The 19,871-nt window shown below is 43.0% G+C and overlaps 1 protein-coding gene across 10 annotated transcripts in view; it reads right to left on the bottom strand.

Moving 5' to 3' along the window:
* ZMIZ1 (zinc finger MIZ-type containing 1) overlaps positions 1-19,871 on the bottom strand; it is a 354,820-nt gene that overhangs the window by 200,011 nt on the left and 134,938 nt on the right. For 9 of the 10 annotated variants that reach the window (XM_088669487.1, XM_088669492.1, XM_088669491.1 and 6 more), the window contains one exon: positions 3,846-3,927. The exons of the other annotated variant lie outside the window; for it this stretch is intronic. The gene's annotated coding sequence lies outside the window, so the exon portion shown is untranslated. The remainder of the gene's footprint in view (positions 1-3,845; positions 3,928-19,871) is intronic. 10 annotated transcript variants of the gene reach the window in all.

The following is a 19,871-nucleotide window of genomic DNA, read 5'->3' as shown; positions in this document are numbered from 1 at the left end:
AGTGTTTTGCACTGCATCAACATGTTAGTTCTTCCAGACAAAAATTTACACCCAAGATTTAGTCACTTGTATATTCTGTGTTGGTCTGTTGTTGTGAATTATGTCTTCTCTTTCACTTGGGAATTTGTGGCGCAACTACATAAAGCCAAACAAAATACCCAAATATATTTTCTCAGAACAGTAAGAGTTACCATCAAAGGAAAAGCATTTCTAAAGTAGTAGGCGGAGGGCCAAAAAATATCTCCATTTTGCAACCCCTAAGTAGGCCAGAGTTCAAGCCCCACACTTAGCTACTTCACCCAGCTCATAAATTCTCTTTCTGAAGGGTGGAAAAGTTCCAGCCTCATCCTGTCTAAGAATATCACCCTATAATGACTACACTCAGCAAAGTTGAAAAGCAGCACAGCTGCTTCCTGATGCAACCAATTTTGGGTATATTGGCATCTAGCAGTGTAGTGAACCTTATGCACAGAACTAGTTTGCCACACCAGAAAAAAGGACAACACATTTTGAAAATAAGCCTCTCAGTTACGTGAATCAAACCTCAGTTGGTGTTTAGAGGGAGTCTCCAAAGAACTGTGGTTCCAAGTGGAAATGAGAGAGAGTTTGTCTGAATCTTATCTGCAGACTCCCAGGAGCTAAAGGAACGAATGCCACACTCTAATTTGACTTGGGGATTCCACATGGCAACAGCAAGACTTGGGGAACAGCTCTTCACTCTAACCTCGTTTGAGTTATCATCTTTTGTTTGCATTACTGCAGCTCTCAAGATGACAGCTATCAAATCAGATTAGTGGATGTTGCTTATGGTGACACTCGCCAAAAATGAACCGTTGAAGGATCGAACACACAGGAGGTTTGGTTTGCACGCTCAGCTCCGCATATTTCTGGTGCCCTTCTCTTTGTTGTTGTTGTTTAGTCACTTAGTCGTGTCTGACTCTTTGTGACCCCATGGACCAGAGCACGCCAGGCACTCCTGTCTTCCACTGCCTTCTCTTACCTTTGGTTAAACGTTTTTTGCAGGTTTTCGAAGCAACACGAAATCTAGCTAAACAAGAGGTGAAAGAGTGGGATGTGTGCAAACACCATGAGGTGTGGTCCTTTTTCTAAACTGCCTTGAACTTTTGGAGGGAGGGGAAGGGAAATTGCTTGTATCTAGCACAAGACTGCTTAAAAACACATTTCATCAACACAGAAAGAAACCGATGTCACTTTGTTTTCAGTCTCTGAAATAAATATAAATACCTTACTGTCAGGTGCAGGGATAAAATGAGGAGGGGGAGATGCCACCTTGAGCACCTTAGAGGGAAGGCGGGATATGAATATAATGAGGAATTAAATAAATTGCTTCAAATCCATGACTCAGCTTGAACACACAAACATGTGGGTACCAGGAGAGGAGATGGCGGCCACTGTACTCCCCCTATATAATATTTGAAACATATCTACACAAAAAAAGCTTGTTCTATCTTTTCCTGGGCATAAAGATGTGTCAGCTGACTACTTAGGGCACTGAAGGAAATAGCCTAAGCTGAAGCAGGCCCGAGTATATCACTCTAGCATCTGGTAATGTATGATGATGTAGTTGAGCATCTAGAGCAGGGATGTCAGTCATAAGATCAGAGAATGTTAACAGGCCCAGTCGGATTGCAAATGTGGCTTGTGACACCACAGCTGCTCTCCACGAGAGACTACCAAGTTGATCAAGGGTCTGGAAACCAAGCCTTATGAGGAACGGTTGAAGAAGCTGGGTATGTTTAGCCTGGAAAAGAGGAGACTAAGAAGATATATGATAGCCATCTTCAAATATCTAAAGGGTTGTTTCATGCAAGATTGAGCAAGTCTTGTTTTCCCCTGTTAGCCTGCAGAAGGCCCTGAAACATAGGAGGGCTAGCCTGGGATCTACTGAATCTTGAGCTGGGATCAACTGTTACCGGTATGCAAGCTCCAGACTCCACAAAGCCCTGCCTGAGGTGGGGGAGATGGAACATCTCTGCCAGTAAATGTATGGTTTATTCCATCTGTGTAAGTGACTGGTACTGCCAGAAGGAATGTCTAATGACTGCAGAAGGATGTGGAGGCAGAAAACAGTCTTGAGTGGGAGAGTAGTCAGTTTGGGTAATAAGGGGAACAGAGGCCATACAACTTTCCTTTGCAGTAATTGCACCTATTACATTCTGAGCCTGTTGCAGTCTTTCACCTTAGAAACCAACAGTTTTGAATAAAGTAAAAAAAAAACACCCAGATCTCTTATTTCTTAAAGTTCAATCCCTGCCTAGAGAGCAGCAGGTACAAAAAACAAAACAAAAAACAAAACCAGGCCAGCACATAAACAAAACAACAGAGTACAAATTGTCTGAACAAGCAAGAACCAGCCACAGATTGCAATAGAAATCCATCTCTTTCCTTATCCACAGCAACGACTATTGCCTGTCTCTCAAAAAGCTCTGAAACTGACCAACCAATTTGCATCCAATGAGAGAGAAACCACAACTCACTGACAGAGCACATATTTGCATGCTAAAGGTGTCAGATTCAATTCTTGGTGTTTCCAATTTAAAGGATCAGGTAGCAAGTGATGCAATAGGCCACTGTCCCAGGCCTTAAAGACCTGTTTTCAGGGAGAGTACATAATATTACGATAATTGGGACAAAGAGTCTGACCTGGGTGCTTCTCATGTTTCCAGGTACTCTTTTTTACTGACTGTAATAATAGTTTTGTGCTCTAATTTTACATAGGTTACATGTAGATCCAAAGGGTTGTGTCCCATCCCCCCCCCCGTCCTCCGGCCAGCCTCATGTGATGCTAAAGAACCTGAGCAGATGGCAGGCAGGACCAAGGCACATCTGTTTGCTAGGATTACTGTCATATTAGACTAGATCAGCCCCTCACATCGGCGCAAAACAAGCAGACATTCTTATAGAAAAGGAGCCTAAGGAGAGAAAATAGGGCTGTGCAGAACCTCAGGAATGTTTGGCAGCACTCAAGGCCCAGCATAGGCCTGGCTAATATGCAACTATGCAATGTTATGCTGAAGAGGTATATTGAGCCTCAGGCATGTGCACTCCCTCATCCCCTCCCCCCTCTTATGCACATGAGATGAGACATTTCTATTCACGGTTTTTTAACAAACCACAGTTTCCCATCAACATGAGCAACTGTGGTTCATCAAACAGCTTCTCATCTTCATCCCTCACATGGGGAAGAGACAGAACATGAGCCCAAGGCTCCTCAAGCGTAGTGTCGTTACATCTGAAATGAATCATACCAATAGCTCTTTAACTAGTGCATTTTCTGCCCTAGGCTTTCTGGGCCATACTCCCAGGGCCACAACTGCTATTATTTTTACTTTTGTATAGCACAGTAGTGTCTACACATCTCTGCCCTCCATCAGACAAGCAAGAGCCATTATCATAGTTCAAGGACACATTTCAGACAGGCAAACACTCAAGGAGATTTCAGAGCAGGGTGGTGATGGTGTGGCATGGGGTGGGAAGGAGGAGTGACCTGGAGTGAGTTCTGGTGGTCAAATACAGAGCACTGGAGGGCTGCATTTGGCACCTGGGCCTGCAGTTCCCCATTCCTGAACTATCATGCAAAAGGCATACCCCAACCACTCCCAGCTAGGGCCAACAAGCCAAAAAGTATTGCTGCATCGTTCAGACACCAGTTTCTGCCATTTATCTATGGTGCCTCCAGGACTAGGTTGCTTTGCTCTGCTGCATGGCAGGGCCAGCTGTGTAGCATGCAAGATATACTTATCCTTACCCTAATTTCTTATAATGGAGCAAGAATGAACAAATAACTTGTATGCATACAACTGGTCAAAAGAGAAATATCTTACCAGAGTGTTCCACGAGCACTTCCTATCTAGCGGCCGCTAATGACTAGGCCCTTTGAAGCTTCACATAACAAGATCCAATTTCCTACAATAAAAAGGCACATTATTACCAAAGGTACCAAGCATCTGCATTCTCACAATTTGATTGCAGGACAGAATATACAATATCACGTACCAAAAGTTCAATAGGCTGCTGTTGTTTGTCCCTGACATATCCACTTTCCCTCAATGGCACTAGGATGGCTTGCCTGCTACCCACAATGGATCCCCCAATTTTCCTTCAACCTGTGCTCCCAAGTTTATTGGCACCCATGTCATGTTGGGGAGAGCTATGGCCACTCCCTTGCAGCCAGGATGTCCTCTACAAAGCTGCACCATAGGGGTGTTTCATAAATATTCCCTGCATACAGGTTGTACTTGTGGAACATATTTTTGGGGGGGGGGTGAGAACAGGCACCTACGTATGTGAATCCCTACACAAGCATGACAATAATATACTCTCGTTTTGTAGTGGGCAGATCATGTGTGTGTGGTGCTGCCTGCATAGGAATCTTATTCAAAAGTTCTTACATGCAATAGTCAAGTGTGGGTGTTTAGTTCCACAGAAGCAGGTTAAAAAAGAAAAAAAAAGTGAAGGAATGAAGGAACTCCAGGTGCTACAAATTAACATTTATTTGAGCTCACAGCAAATGCTATTTGTAGCATGTGGAATTTCCACTTCCTTTTTCTTTTCTTTTTGCCTGCTAATTGTGCCACTCCATTTCTGTGGCCATTCCACTGTAGCATTGCATGTACAGTCTATGTAGCAGGGCTTTGAGCAACCCTACCATTAGCCCATACTACAAGGGTGGCCAATGTCGCTCTTCTCCAGGTGTTGCTGGACTCCAACTGCCATCAGCTCCAGCCAGCATGGATAGTGGTTAGGGATGATGGCAGCACTGTCTAGCAGCAATGGGTCAGGGGGGGGTACCAGGTTGGCTAGCCCTGCCACAGTCAATAAGCTGTTCTCTCTTTTATAGCATCCTTTCCCAACCTGGTGCCCCCCAGACATTTTCCCATCAAGACAAAGACAAAGTTTACAAATTACCCTGGCAAATCACAGAGATTTCTGGGGAAAGCTATTTTGTCAATGGAAAGCTTATAGGCAATGTGCCTTCCATGTGCTGTTTTATCAGCCAAGCATGGTCTCCTATCAGGCTCTCTTCCATAGGTCTGAAGAGCCACAGTGGGAGAATGTTACAGAAATATTTATGAATTTTCAAACGACCATCGATCTTGACTAGATTAATGCCAAAAAGCACTATCCTTGTCCGGTCTTCTAGGTAACACCCCCCCTATCTCAAAAACAGCCTACTTGAAGGATCACCTACTGGATGGCTTTGATCTGTAGAACTTGCACTTCTACCAGGGCCATATAATAGTCATTCTGCATTATATGCTAGGAGGCAATCTTTCAGTTCAGCAGCGCAATTCTTTGAAACTCCCTGCCTCTTAATATCACACAGGTACTCACTATACTGATTTAGATGCCAGCTACAAACATTTTGTTCTCAGCAAGCCTATCTGATTACATAATTTAGTTTTATATATTTGCTTGAAATTTGCTGATGTTGTTTGAAGTGGCCCTGTCATTTACAACTAATACCTTATCAGTGCATTGTTTTAATTGGAAGCAATTATTTTCACTCAAGAGCAATGCTGACATGCTCCAAAGGTATCACTGTATTCTCTTCCTTACCCACCGTTACTGCTGATTAACTGAAACAACCCTAAATCTTAAAGTTTATGTGAAGCTGTCTACATAAACTGCCTGAGATATTTACTTTCTGTAAGCAAATTGTTTTGCTTGCCACCCCTTTCAGGTAAACTGCACATCTTAATGTGCAATAATATTGTTTGTATGTCAGTATGAATATGTAACAGCCCTTATTCTTTATACAGCTTCAGCACTACTGCAGTCTTTGGGGTTTTCTGGGGGCAGCGTGTGCTTCCTGATCCAGCAGAGGGAGCACAGAAACAGTCAGTGGAGGAAAAGCAAAATTATAATTTGTGTTCCTTATTTGTAGGCGATGCTGAGTATTTATTATAGTGAAGATCTCTGTGTTGCAATAAAGCGGAGGGTGTGTTGTTCCTTGATCACAGAACCAGGCTCTCTGTTAACATAAGACAAAGAAAGGTTTTGACGTATGTTTACTTTACTGGCCTGGGTGTCCAGCAAAACAAAGTGAGTTGTTGCAGTTTCTGTCATAAGGGAAGTACAGATTTCTGAGCTAAGGATTCTGCAGGAGAGTAATTAGACAGCCCTAACACAGTGAAGATGACAGCTACCAGGAACACCACACTAAGGCAATGTACTGGGAGTAATTTTGTTGAGAGGAGATCAGAATCAACTGGGAACAGTGAAGAGAGCTCAGACAAGCCCTGGGTCAAATCATACCAATGAATACAAAGACAACTTAAAAAAAGAGGAAGTATATAGTTAAAAGGTTAGATTGGAAGGGATCTTTTAAGCACAAAACAAACCACAGGTTTCCAGGAAAGCAGATGTGGGGGAAATGGACTAGTGAAGAGCTAGGAAGTAGAAGGGAACAGTGGAAATGTTTCAAGCCAAAAAGGGGCCAGGGAAAGATATTAACACAAGAGAAGCAACACCAGGTCCTGGAAAGCAAGAAGTTTTGCAGCTGCGAAAAGATACAAAACCAACAGTTGGAAAACATTTAGATTTTGTTCAGAAAAATTATAATGGTGGAAGGGGTAGTGTCAGGGGTACACCAGGAATCAGCGCGGAGCCCAGTGGAAAGGTGCCTGAGCTCCAGGATGATGTCAGAGGCTCTCGCAGTGGAGAGGGGGATGCTGACAGCTCACAGGAGCACTGGGGAAGGTCAGAAGTGTCGGACCAGAGTATGGTGGAAGGGGAGACGGGCTCGACAGTTAAGCAGTTCAGGGGGAGAGGGGAATATGCCCGCCCCTTCACCCCAGGTGCATAGGAGGGACAAACGGCGGGAACAGAAGCGCAGGTTGAGAGCACTAAAGTTCCTTTGTTGGAAACGTTCCCGCCAAGCGGCACTTCCGGATTCTGACTTGGACTAGACGGTCATGTTCTTTTTTGCTCTGTCTTGTACATATGTATATAATAAAACTCTGTAAAAACCTTTTATGGAGTTTGGAGCACGTTTCTTGTGAGAAAGCAACAAAGTGCCCTGACAGGTGGGGACAGACACTCCTAGCCTCAACCTCTCTGGCACACTTTCCTCTTTCTCCAGTAGCAGCACGATATCTTGATTTTATTGCTTTCTTGGTGTGTTTTATTATGTGCATTGATCCTTGCTCTTGCCCCTGGATGGTTATTTTTAAGGGTGAGATATAAATGCATTAAATAAATAAATGCCACTTCTTTACCTCATTAAAGGGCCCAGAAGAAGCATGGCCAGGATGCTCCACAGAGGTTATTTCATCTCACCTCAGGTGGCAGCAACAGTGAGGCCTATCATCTGCCCATCACTTCCAATACAGCTTAAAGGTGTGGTTCTTCCTGAGTAGTGAGGACAGGAAATGCACCTGGAACACCCCACTGTGTGGCTTCCAAGTTCCTATGACTAAGAAAATTGGTCAACCATCTTCAGCAGGTGCCCAGGCAAAGTGGGCCAAAGGATGGCAACACACAGCCACATTTGCAACCGTCACAATTTCCCTGCACACTGTGTATCCAGACAGGCTTCTATAGCACAGGGCAGAACACCCTTAATCCAGCCCCACACCCTTAATCCAGCCCCACAAGTCACTCTGCAGGGACACAATGCTGTGCTTGACACAGGGTAACTGCCCACAAACAAGCTCAGAAACATATGGATCCAAAACGGGTGCTTTCTGCAATTCCAACTACTCAGAAAAAAAACGCCCACAAGCTAAGCCCCCTTAAAATGAGAGACATTCATCTGAGGGACAGCATACCCAGGAACAAAAGTGTGAAGGATCCAGGACACAGATTGAAGGAACATCATTTTTGTATTGCAAGAGTAAATATCAACTCTCTCCTAAGACAGCCTCATATAAAGGCTAGAAGAGGTGTAGCCAATTCTTTCAGCAACCTGCATGTCCTCAGAGAGGCCCTGCTAGGATATTGCAGGATCTGGTTCTCGGGTGCTTACCCAGAGAGAGGAAAGCAGGCAAGCAGTTAATAAGGGCCTGTTAGCACATGTTAGACTTGGCACCAAGAGAACAGGTGGTGTTCCAGAAGAGTGGAGCTTCAGAGGCCTTCCAAAAAATCTGCCCTGAATACCTAGAGGCTTACAAGGATATATTTCTAGTTGCACAAATCATTGCTCCAAGCAGGGTTGCCAGTTAGCTACCCAGAAATTTGCTCAGACCCTTTAAAATTACTCATGAAGCATTTGCAGCTTCTCCTGTCTCTGACTCTGTCCCTCTCCCTATTCCTTTCATTCCCTGCCCAGAGACACACACCCCCTTCCCACATTTGCCTTCCTGGCTCTGTGGCAGGCCAGGATTGTAATTGCAGTTTAAAACAATTCTTTCCCTGCACCCCTATTTCTAAGTCGTTATCATCATCATCATCATCATCTTCATATTAATGGTAGACAAGACAAAGGGGAGGAAGGGGGTAGCTTGTGTGCTAAGAAGAAAAGGGCTGGGAAAGTGGTCTGTGCTAGCATATAAAACTTTAAGTGACCATTAAAGGGGAGGGGGCTGCCAGCCAACCACTCCTCTTAGATGCTGTCCCCCAGTGATTGATGATGAGGCCTAGAGACTGTGAGGACCCTGGTATGTCTCTAGGGGTAGCACATGGCCTGGGGACCCTTTACAGGGCTTTGATCCTATAAGCCTACAGTGGATAACCATTCCCCTCATCCCAGAGCAGACACCTTGCCTCCTGGTGGTCCCCATGGCTCTCAAATGCAACTTCTGAAACTTTTAACCTTCTCCTTCTCTTTCCCAAAACAAATTCTGAAAAGAGGCTCAGAGCTGAAAGGGAAAAGGATTCCCAGTGGACAAAAGTCTTCATTATTTTCTTCTGGTTATTTAGCTCACCCTATAAAGTGTTTAGTTGAGAAGATTTAGCTTGGTGGAATATGCTCAAATAGTCATCTTCAGACCTGCATGTCAATATTCAGGGTAAGCAGCATGCGGAAAACATGTTTTTCTGAAAAGGCAGTTGGTGTTAGCTAAACTGGGTAGCCAAGTTATTAAGTTTCAGAAAGTACAGAGCAGCAGAACAGTGAATCAATCTAGTACTAGACCTTTTGTGCATTCCTGCCTCTTAGCACACCTATCGCCCATACATTTCTGCCACTACAGATAGCTTTCGTGTCCTTGTCTGGCAGAGGAGAAAGTTCATACTAAGCTGGTGGAACAGGTTTTTAATGCCCTGTTGGCAAGGTGCTAATGGAGGCAATGCTAACACTTCCCTCCTGTCGTAGGCTGAATAATATTTATTTATAATGTACTGGCTCATGGCAGAAGACTTTAAAAAAAACATATATTTTTTTGTATTTTAGTTTACATAGGTATATGATTATATATAAACATACTGGAAAATACATAAACATATTTCCCCCCAGCATCCTCCACTGGGTATAATGTGCCTACGCTTATCACTTGTGGCACATTTATGTTTTTGACAGAAAAAAGAAACAAGTTTCTTTCAATATTCAAAAATCTGCAATAATCTTTTTATTCAATACAGGTGGTGAGACAATTGGCTGTCTACATGAATGAACTGAAAAATACATGAAGACTGAACAGCAATCATTATACATATCTGGGGAACCTATGGAACTACAGGTGGGGTTGAATTCCAACTCCAACAGACCCAGATCGTGTGATCATCATCTGAGGCCCTTCTTCATGTTCCTTCTCCACAAGAGGTTTGGAGGGTGGCAACATGAGAATGGGCGTTTTCTACAATGGCTCCCCACTTGTGGAATGCTCTCCCTAAGGAGGCTTGCCTGGCACCTTCATTACATATCTTTAGGTGCCAGGCAAAAACGTTTCTCTTGAACCAGGCCTTTGGCTGATTAACTATGGCCTTTTAAAATCAGGTGGGATGTTTTTAGAGTATTTCTTTTTTGGTTTGATATATCTATGTGGGGTTTTGTGTCTGTCTGGTTGCTTGGCTTCATCTTATAAACCTAGATAAAAAAGGTAGATGATGGTGATGATTTATTATTTGTATCCCACCCATCTGAATGGATTGCCCAATCATACGGGCATATATGCTTTCTTTCTTTTCTTTTTTTAAAGTCCTCTTCTTGCAGGTCACAATTAAAGATGGATTCTGTGATTGAAAGTGCTGTAGATCAGTCCTAAAAGGTACCAAATCTGGGTTTGAATGACCCCCCAAGAGAAATTACAGAGCAGGGATGCCTTACCAGGAAAAATAAATATGCGATATTTCACTTCAGGGTTTGGGGTATTTGAAATTCAGATTTTGTGTACGTCTCTATTTTGAGTGCATTTATATTCCTTTCTCCCCAAAATGTTTCTGCTCTAATTAAAAGACAAAAATGCCTAGCAAATTACACCTAAATCCCCCTCACGCTGGTATGGATTAAAATGCAACAAATCCTGAATACAAATAATGTAAGATATCCTTAAATTCTACTCAAAATTTGTACTTTTTGTACTATAAGGAGGCTGATATTGAACAACTATAAACATTGAAATTGGGTGAAGGAGATGCTGTCATTTATTTGTGGAGCATCAGTGTATTAATAGTATTACTCCCTTGTCAGGCAGGGCACAGCTCAAATAAGCAGAGCTGGGAGTAAGGCATTAGAGCTTTACGGAAAGTGCTACAAGGTTAACACAAGGGAATATTTACAAGGGAATAAAGACAGGCCTTTCAATTCAACAGGAAGAAACCTTTGGGAGAGAATGCCCCTAGCCTGGGAGTTAGGTGATTGGGAGGAACCAACCATGTGCACATTTCTCCCTAAGCAGTGCAACTCCTCTTCAGACTGAGCAGCAGACAGATCACAGAGGAAAGATATTTAGCAGTCCCTCAGCTGCCTGCCACTTAAATATGCTCACTTAATTGCGACCCATTGCCCTGCCTTTCTGGGTCCCAAAAAGACTATGACATTAAGTACCTGGCACTCATTTGGTTTCCAAGCTTAGCAGCAATGTGTGCTTTCTGCATGAAAAAAGTAATAGTAGTAGTACAGGTCCCTGAAGTCCAGTTCCAGTAACCCAGAGAGGGAAAGCAGTGAGAATGGTTTGTTATGAAAGAGGGAGTTATCAAAGAATCCTTTGGAGTCACATAGCCTGTGTTCCTGCCTCTCCTCCAGGCAGCAGAGAAGGTTCAGGAAATTAATTTTACTGGAGTGTTGACACTCTAGCCGGTTTGTGACTCAAAAGAATGCCCAAACATTTAATAAGCAGCTGCATTTAATCAAATTTCCCACATCCCCTAGGTGTGGGCTAACTATGAAGTCCCTTGCCTCAAATTATTGGATGGTCCACAGATTGGCATGGTGCTACATCTAAATCTGTACTGTGTTCCCCAAGAATGGAAGAAGAAGAAGAAGAAGAAGAAGAAGAAGAAGAAGAAGAAGAAGAAGAAGAAGAAGAAGAAGAGAGGAGGAGGAGGAGGAGGAGGAGGAGGAGGAGGAGGAGGAGGAGGAGGAGGAGGAGGAGGAGTTTGGATTTGATATCCTGCTTTATCACTACCCGAAGGAGTCTCAAAGCGGCTAACAATCTCCTTTCCCCGCCTCCCCCACAACAGACACCCTGTGAGGTGGGTGGGGCTGAGAGACTTCAGAGAAGCGTGACTAGCCCAAGGTCACCCAGCAGCTGCATGTGGAGGAGCGGAGACGCGAACCCGGTCCCCCAAATTAGGAGTCTACCGCTCTTAACCACTACACCAAGCAAGTTTCCTTTCTTCTCTCCTACACAATTGTAGAAAGTCCTATCTTACAGTACTAGTTAAAATACTGATGATTATACACTAGCCTTTTAAAATTCAGGGGTCAGAGGTGCTGTTCTGTTTTGTAATAAAGGGAAAGGGGATTCGACATACATATTGGAGGATCTCACCAACTCTCTCTCTTGCCTGAGAAAATTTCACATTTAAAATTGAAAGAAACCCTTCCTACACTAACAATGCTTTAGCAGTGTGGTGAAAGTGAAAAGAGAGGGGAGGATAGAGGGGATTTCCCCCCCCTCATAAGTTTGGGAGGTTGGGGTTCATCCATTGAAAGGGATTGTCAGAAGATGAAGGACAGACAAAAGGAAGAGTTTTTACAGTGCACAATAAATTCTGGAATTCACTGCCAAAAGATGTGGCGGTGGCCACTAACTTGGATGGCTGTTAAAGTGGATCCAGGGAGGGTGGATTTATCCATGGCTGCTAATTATGATAGCCAAATGCTATCTTCCAGTTGAAAGGTAGCATGCCAATGAATATCAGTTGTTGAGGGACAGCAACAAAAAGAAGTTCATTCCCCCCACGTCCTATTTGTGAACTTCCAATAGGCATCTGGTTGGCCACAGTGGGAAACAGGATGTGGAACTCCATGGACCTTTGGTCTGATCCAGCAGGGCTTTTCCTAGTGTATAGACAGCAGGCACAAGGACCCAGTGGAAGCCAAAGAGGGTACCAGCCAAAGCAATGCAAAATGCTCCATGGCCATGCCACCATCTTGCCATTTCCTTATGGGTTGAAACAGGAATAAGTAATGTGGGGTTATAAAACAGTGCAAATCCTGTGAACTTGTCCTTTGCAGAAAAACTGTGCAAGATGCTGTCCTGTGATAGTCTTATATGACCCCTGAACTGGATTGTCTTCTGGTAACGGGAAAGACCACAAGACTAAGGAACCTAGTTTTGAATCAAGAATCTACCCTAGATTGAACAAGGCCTGTGGATGCACAGATCCTTTGAGTCTACTTCAAACATGGAAGGAAATAGTTTTGTGCAGCAATAACCCTTTCAATTAGCAGGCAGTGTCAAGCCTTTGGATTGACCAAGCCTACTACATATATTCTAGCAGGATCCTGTGCTTTTGTATTGTCAACAAAGCAGAGTTTTCTGTTGGACTTGGGGATCCCGAACCATATTTAGGCTGGCCTTGACACAGATTCTTAACTAGAATACCTACAGAAGCTCTTTTTCCTTCGACTCATGTGAATGTAGTGACACTTGCCCAGTTCAGCTTAGTTGGCACAAATACTTCGTGGGCATGAACATTCTGCTTGTGTCACATCAGGCTTCTCTTCGGCAGGGCTGACGGAATGCCCCAAAGGCTTGTTTGTTGAGAGCAGAAGTCACCTTCAGAGGTTTTGGTTTTTTTCAATCCCCACAATAGATGGAATAAGAAACTGTAGGCAGGAGGAGTCCTTCAGAATTAACACTTAAAAGCAAAAAAAACTGCTAGTGCAGGTGACTCATCAGCTAGTTTGGCAACTTTTGTTGCTTTGAGAATCAGTGATGGATGGATGACCAAGAAAGAAAGCCCAAATCTGCATGAACAAGGTTGATATGAAAGTCTAACAAGGGGAAGGGCAAGAGTGTTTCAGTGTCTTCTTAAACAGATTGTTGCTACATAACAGCACTTAACCACCCACCTAAGTGCGAGCCTCGGTTTTAATTTTCAAATGAAAGTATCACTCATAGGTGCATAAATGCTGAGGCAAGATTAGACTTGCTTGTTTTTAACCATTCAGTTTCTCTTTCTCTCTCTGGTGAAATGCAATAAGCGTAACTTTGACACCAAAATTATTACCCTTCAAAACACAGAGGGTGCTTTTAACTTTGCACATAGCAATTATAGGCAATTGTTATTTTAAAGTGTGAAGGAGGACAAAAATATCCAAAAGACAAACTTGTTTGATTGAAGGATTCCAGTCTGGGAGAGTTTTGCCTGCAGACAAGCCAAGCACCATCTCTCTCCCCCCCCCCTTTCCTTTTAAAACACACTTGCTAAATCTATCTCAATTTCAACTCAACAAAAAAAGTAGAATCTAGAATCAGTAATGCTAAAAACCTTTAAATACTAAGATAAGACCTCAATACAACTAACAGGAAGTTTACCAACACAGGGGAAAGATAATGAGTGGAAGGAAGAGAGAAATATATACTTGACTGGACATTAGGAATATGCAACTTGTTAATTCTCTCTGAAAGGTTTCATGTCACTGTTATAAAACAGATATTACTTATTATTTCTTTCTCGTGTTATTGTTTTAAGTGCACACACCTCTCTGCGTCAACTGCTGTGCTTATCCAAATAGGTAAACCAAAATGTGTGGTAACAATACGCATCCTTCAGGTACAATATATGCATTCCATCCCCAAGCTGCAATCACACAAACTCACACACCCAGATGGCTGTCATGGAGTCCTTTGTATATAGCAAAAGCATCCAAGACAGATGGTACCTGAAAAAGCAGGTCCTCGTAAATACAAAGACCAATAACACAATTTCCATAAGGCACATGTATGTAGTGCATTCACTAACATCATATGCATATTCCAATTCTCCTGCGTCAGCCTGCTAAATAAACAACTTTGCAGTGATGAGCAGGAGGTCAGGCAACTTCCAAACAGTCCAGACTCCCTGGAAATGATGAATTTACACAATTCCTAAGCGTCTTCACTAACTCAAGTGATGAAGCGCTTGATGAGGGCTGAGTATCCAAAAGAAACTCACCACTCAACTGATTGCCCCAACATCTTGGCTACAAGAATACATGTGGGAAATAGGAGTTGAGCTTCATAACCAGGGGGTGAGTGGCCAGATGCAGACATTCCATCCCCAGGACCCCAACATGCAATTTGTTCAATTATAACAGATGATATTCAGAACTCTCTTCAAGTGATTTATCAAAGGAGAAGTTACGCAACTTGTCCCTTGACTGGTAGCCCTGCATATACATTCCAAGACAGGAAGGGAAAGCTTTAGGATACGATCCTGGGGCTTCCCTTCCTAATGAAATGCTGTCAGCTTGAAGAAATAGAATTTATGAAGAACTGACAATCCAATGAGACAGCTAGAAAGCACAGAAAATACTATAGGGTTGTTGTATGCCAATTTCCGTCCTTGGTCATGAAAATAATGGCTTGGGCCTCAAATGCTGCAGTATAGCTAGAGGTAAAGCAGACCAACAAAGAACGGAAAGAGTAGGGGTTCATTAGCCCACAAAATGCCAAGGTGCCTTGGAAAATCATGAACATCACCAAAATAAGTGTACTCCTATACTAGCATTCTATCTTATAGTCCATCTAAGTTACTAACGGGGTGGCCTCTGCTAACTGACAAGTATTTCTCTGCAAAGAATCCTATCCCACATCTCAAAAAGATCTGCTATATATTACAGGTTGTCAATTCCTGATAGATTCTACTGCAGAAAGAGTGTGAAGGCAAAGTTCATTTACCAGCCATGCCTCAGGGGTTTTTAACTACGCTTTCAAGGTTTTAGCCCTCTTCTCGCGATTTTCAGGAGAAGAAGTTATATATCAAGAGCGAGAAGCCAGAAGCAATGGAAGCAAGCTTCCTCTTCCAGCTACATTCTTCTGGTCTTTCCCCCACTTTCTGCAGAAGAGGCAGGTGTAAATACCGATGAAATGAACGAAAGCAACTTAAAAAAATATAGCAGAGGCGACAATGAGCCTGCTCTGAGCAACATTAGGAAAGCTACCCGGCTCTGATGTTACTTGTACAGTACTCTCAGGATCTGAGCTTAAATGGCCTGAAAACCCTACAATTTACCCACTCTCAAGATTCCATAGTCCCTGGTGAACTGGAGGTTTCTGTTTTGTTTTTGTTAGTACTAAAATATAATGTTCGCGTTTTATGCTTCTAATTGGTTTTGGGGAGACATTAATTTGTAAATTTTTTGCAAACACTACAAAATTGCTTATGTTCAGAACTCTTATTTTTAAAAGAAATTATTTAAAGACATCCCACCTTGCTGCAGTTTGTCCAAGAAGTTTTACTCTTTTATGGGGGCTCTGAAAACAAAGCTTTTCCTGAGATTTTCAATGAGAGAACAGAGTGCCTCTTTCACTCTGGCTGTCTCACCTACCGGAAAACTCATGTCAATGACAATTTGCCACAGGAAAGCAAGATGCTGAGCCTGACAGTAAAAAGCAGTTGTGAAAACCTGTGGTGCTAGCTTCATTCTCTCTATACACAAATGTAGAGTAACATTGCCGTTTTCAACAAGGAACCTGAACAGATGGCAAGCCGGGTATTACATGCATGCTCCAGAGCAAGGCTTCTCAAAGAGTCACAGCAGGCCCCTCTAAACCGGAGAAACAGTGCAGAAAAAGTAAAGATAATTAAGGCCAATTCACGTGACCGTTTGTGGGGGGACGCCTTATTTTCCACCAAGGCTGTTTTTTAGCCAGCTTAGCTAAACGTAAAGATGGCGAAGAAATCCTTTCAGCTCTACAACAGAGTTAGAAGAGGGTGATTTAGCAGGCTTCTGCCATGGCATTCAGATGCTTAAAAGGAGCCGGGCACTTCCCAAGGTGTTTCTGTCCACCCTAGCAAATATGGCTAGGGCTGCATTAGATCAAAAATCTGCACTGATAGCTCAGAATAACGTTGTGTTTTTTTTTTAAAAAAAAAGCTGGATTCCATGACCTGCATGAATTATGTACATTTAATGTAAGTATTTGATTTCTCTCGTTTTACATAATTTATTCTGTTCTTGGTAGGCATACGGTGGGGGTCAAAGGGCTTTGTGAAATAGCAGAGCCTCAACTTATGACCTTTGGAAATCTTATTCAGCAACGTCTCTTCCTTCTGAGATGTCCATATACTTCCAAGCATTTCCTTGCAGTCCTAGGGTTGTAATCAATGCTCCACTAGTGGGGTTGTGCTGGCACAATGGGACTTCCATTTTCCCTCCTCCCCCAGCACTGAATCCACTTGCTCCATTGGATCCCCCAACCCTGGTGAGCTGATTTTGAGGGTTGCCCGATTTTGAGCGTGGACTCAGGGGGCTGCAGGGGAAAGGAAATGACTTGCACTGGTGGAGCTACAGCACTGGATACAGCCCATAGTCTAGTTTTTTAAAAATAAAATAAATAACAACTCAGATTTTCAAGAAGCTGAATTTTGAGGGCCCCAATAGAGGCCCCATGGCAGAGGCGCAGGCCCTAACGCAGTTGCCGTCACAGTGCACACCCCCAGCTGACTGTCATGACATGATGTCGCAACATGTTGCATGCACACCGGGCAGAGTAGCAAGGCAGAGTAAAGTAAGGTCTTTGAGCCTGCAGGCCCTGGAGAGCCAGGTTCAAACGCTAGGTCAGCCTACATAATCAGATGTTAAGATGACAACTCTGTGGGGAGTTCTTCATGCTTCTAAAAATAAAAATAAAAATAAAAAATCAGGTATGGAAACCTGTGGCCCTCTAGATGTCCAGCAGTCAAGGATTAGGGGAATTTAAGTCCATCAAGATCTGGAGCGTCACAGGTTCCCCACCCCTATTTTAAATTATTTTAATTGATTGTCTTTATTTTTTAGTACATTTATATATTGTCTTTTTTATCAAAAAGATCAATGTGTCTGGGAGTTCAAGGTGGTCTTCCATCTTGCTACTGACCAGACCTGCTTGGTTTCAGCAAGGTGGCTGCACTGTGCCCCCTCGAACTTCCTCCGTGGGCTCAACCTTGGAGTCCTGTAAGCAAGCCCTATTTTTTCATAGAAGTGATTTTGCATGCCCAAGAGAGACACTGCCCTATATTCATATGAAATGCACAGGAAATCAGAAGGGATGTATGCCCTACGTTTTATGGGAAGAGAAAAGCAACAACAAAACAGTCACACACCAAGTATTTATATAAGAATGATAGTTCCATTCATTACACAGAGACACATTTGCAGTGATTTTCCTTCAAATTCTCAGTCAAATGTGCAGATTTGCAGCACTTTGAACTGTGCTGCACCAGTAATTGAGGATGAATATTTTAAATCAGTCTTGAATCACCGTACTCCATATAGACCAAATGAACTAATAAGTTGTTCATGTGTAGACTACTAATGTACTTCCCCCTCCCCTTCCCTCACCCTGACAGATGGAGTGCAGTCTTGAAAATTAGATACATTTGCTATTGGGAATTTTCAGAAGAGAGACTTAAAGGATAAAAAAAAGCCCTTCCTATTTATTTATAAGAGAGCCAAAATGCCGCAACAGCCTGTGTGTGCTTAAAATAAAAGAAAATGTATACAAACTAAAGAAGATGCTTATCCAAACATTAAAAGATTGTTATGTGCACATCACAGGAAACAAGTCCCTATATTCAAATGGTACATTCTAGAGGCCTTAGTAAGGGTGAATTTATTCCAAAATCTTTCTGCTGTCACAGCTAAGCAAGAGGACGTCATCACAGTATTTTCATCCGATAGGCACATGTCAAGTGATAGAACTGCACAACTGTTTGCATCATCAGACTATTATCTTGGTGGGGAATGGGAGTTTTTGCAGGGAAGTCAAACACTTGCCTGTATATTATTTCATCCCTAATTAGACAAAAAAAAGCTGGAAACTCCTACAGGAGGTCTGCCAAAGTCTCAGCTTGAGCATTTGCTAGAGGCAACCCAAGGTGTTTGCAGTCAGGTAGCTCAGGATTAGTAGGGTCTCTTTCTCTCTCTATAGGTCAGAATGAACTACAAAATGAGGACAAAAGTAGGCTTATAGATCATCATAGTTTATATATGCTGCCCTTTCCAGCGGTAGTTGCAAGTAAGTCACATTCAGAGGTCTCACTGTAAATGTGATACCCTCTGATCTTTAGGCATAAAAAAGTAGAAGATAACTCAGAACACATTAACTTTCATGAATGAAATTTCCCTTTAAAAAACAAAAAAGGGCATTTGAGAAAGCTCTTCAGAGATACTGATCACAATTTTTCTATAGGGCTTTTATAAAATAAGATGCATAGTCAAATCAACTCTATTTTATTCTGGAGTCATTAAGCTAGAAGAAAAAAAATCTGCCAATTCACGCTAGTGGGTGGGTGTGGGTGTAGGAGCTCTGGTTTGCACGCAACAACTCCAACTGCATTCAGAAGTCTACATAAGCAGGTCCTTACTATTCCTGTAAAACGTCACAGCAAATTCTACAATGCAAAACAATGATGTGTGCTGGACGTTTAAGAGAATGAGACATCTTCAGCTCCTATGGAACTCCAAGTGCATTTATTCAACATATCCACATTTTGCCATATCGACTATGAGGACTAAGAGGTGACTTGCATGTATTTCATAGTAACTAATCTCCCTTTGATGATTTTGAGCAATACTTTGGGGCATTGCCAGGCTCCATTACAAGGGCCTTAGAACTCATTGTCACTGCTCATACACCTCATGCTGCCTGTTCACTTCTCTTCTCCAGGAAAGGGAGTGAACAGCAAGAGGAGGAGCTGCAACCTCAGCCTACCTTGCCCTCTCCTCCTGGGAGATGGTGAGGACTCGGCCCCAAAGGGAGAGGTAAGCAAATGGGCAGCTGCAAGAATAGTGATGAGGTCAGTACTCTGAGAAGCAGGGACCTGCAGACAGCATCTTGCTGAAGGGCAACACCAAACCCGCCGAGACCACGTAACACCGGTCTTGGCTCCCAGTACGTTTCCGGGCACAATTCAAAGTGTTGGTGCTGACCTTTAAAGCCCTAAACGGCCTCGGTCCAGTATACCTGAAGGAGCGTCTCCACCCCCATCATTCTACCCAGACACTGAGGTCCAGTGCCGAGGGCCTTCTGCTGGTTCCCTCGCTATGAGAAGCCAAGTTACAGGGAACCAGGCAGAGGGCCTTCTCGGTAGTGGCACCCGCCCTGTGGAACATCCTCCCACCAGATGTCAAAGAGAAAAACAGCTACCAGATTTTTAGGAGACATCTGAAAGCAGCCCTGTTTAGGGAAGCTTTTAATGTTTAATAGATTATTGTATTTTATTTTTTTGTTGGAAGCTGCCCAGAGTGGCTGGGGAAACCCAGCCAGATGGGCGGGGTATAAATAATAAATATTATTATTATTATTATTATTATTATTATTATTATTATTATT

Source organism: Zootoca vivipara, chromosome 5 (genome assembly GCF_965207765.1).
Source record: "Zootoca vivipara chromosome 5, rZooViv2.hap1.1, whole genome shotgun sequence".
NCBI classification, from domain to species: domain Eukaryota; kingdom Metazoa; phylum Chordata; class Lepidosauria; order Squamata; family Lacertidae; genus Zootoca; species Zootoca vivipara.
The sequence above is the reverse complement of the archived record's forward strand: the minus strand, read 5'-3'. Positions and strand labels throughout refer to the sequence as shown.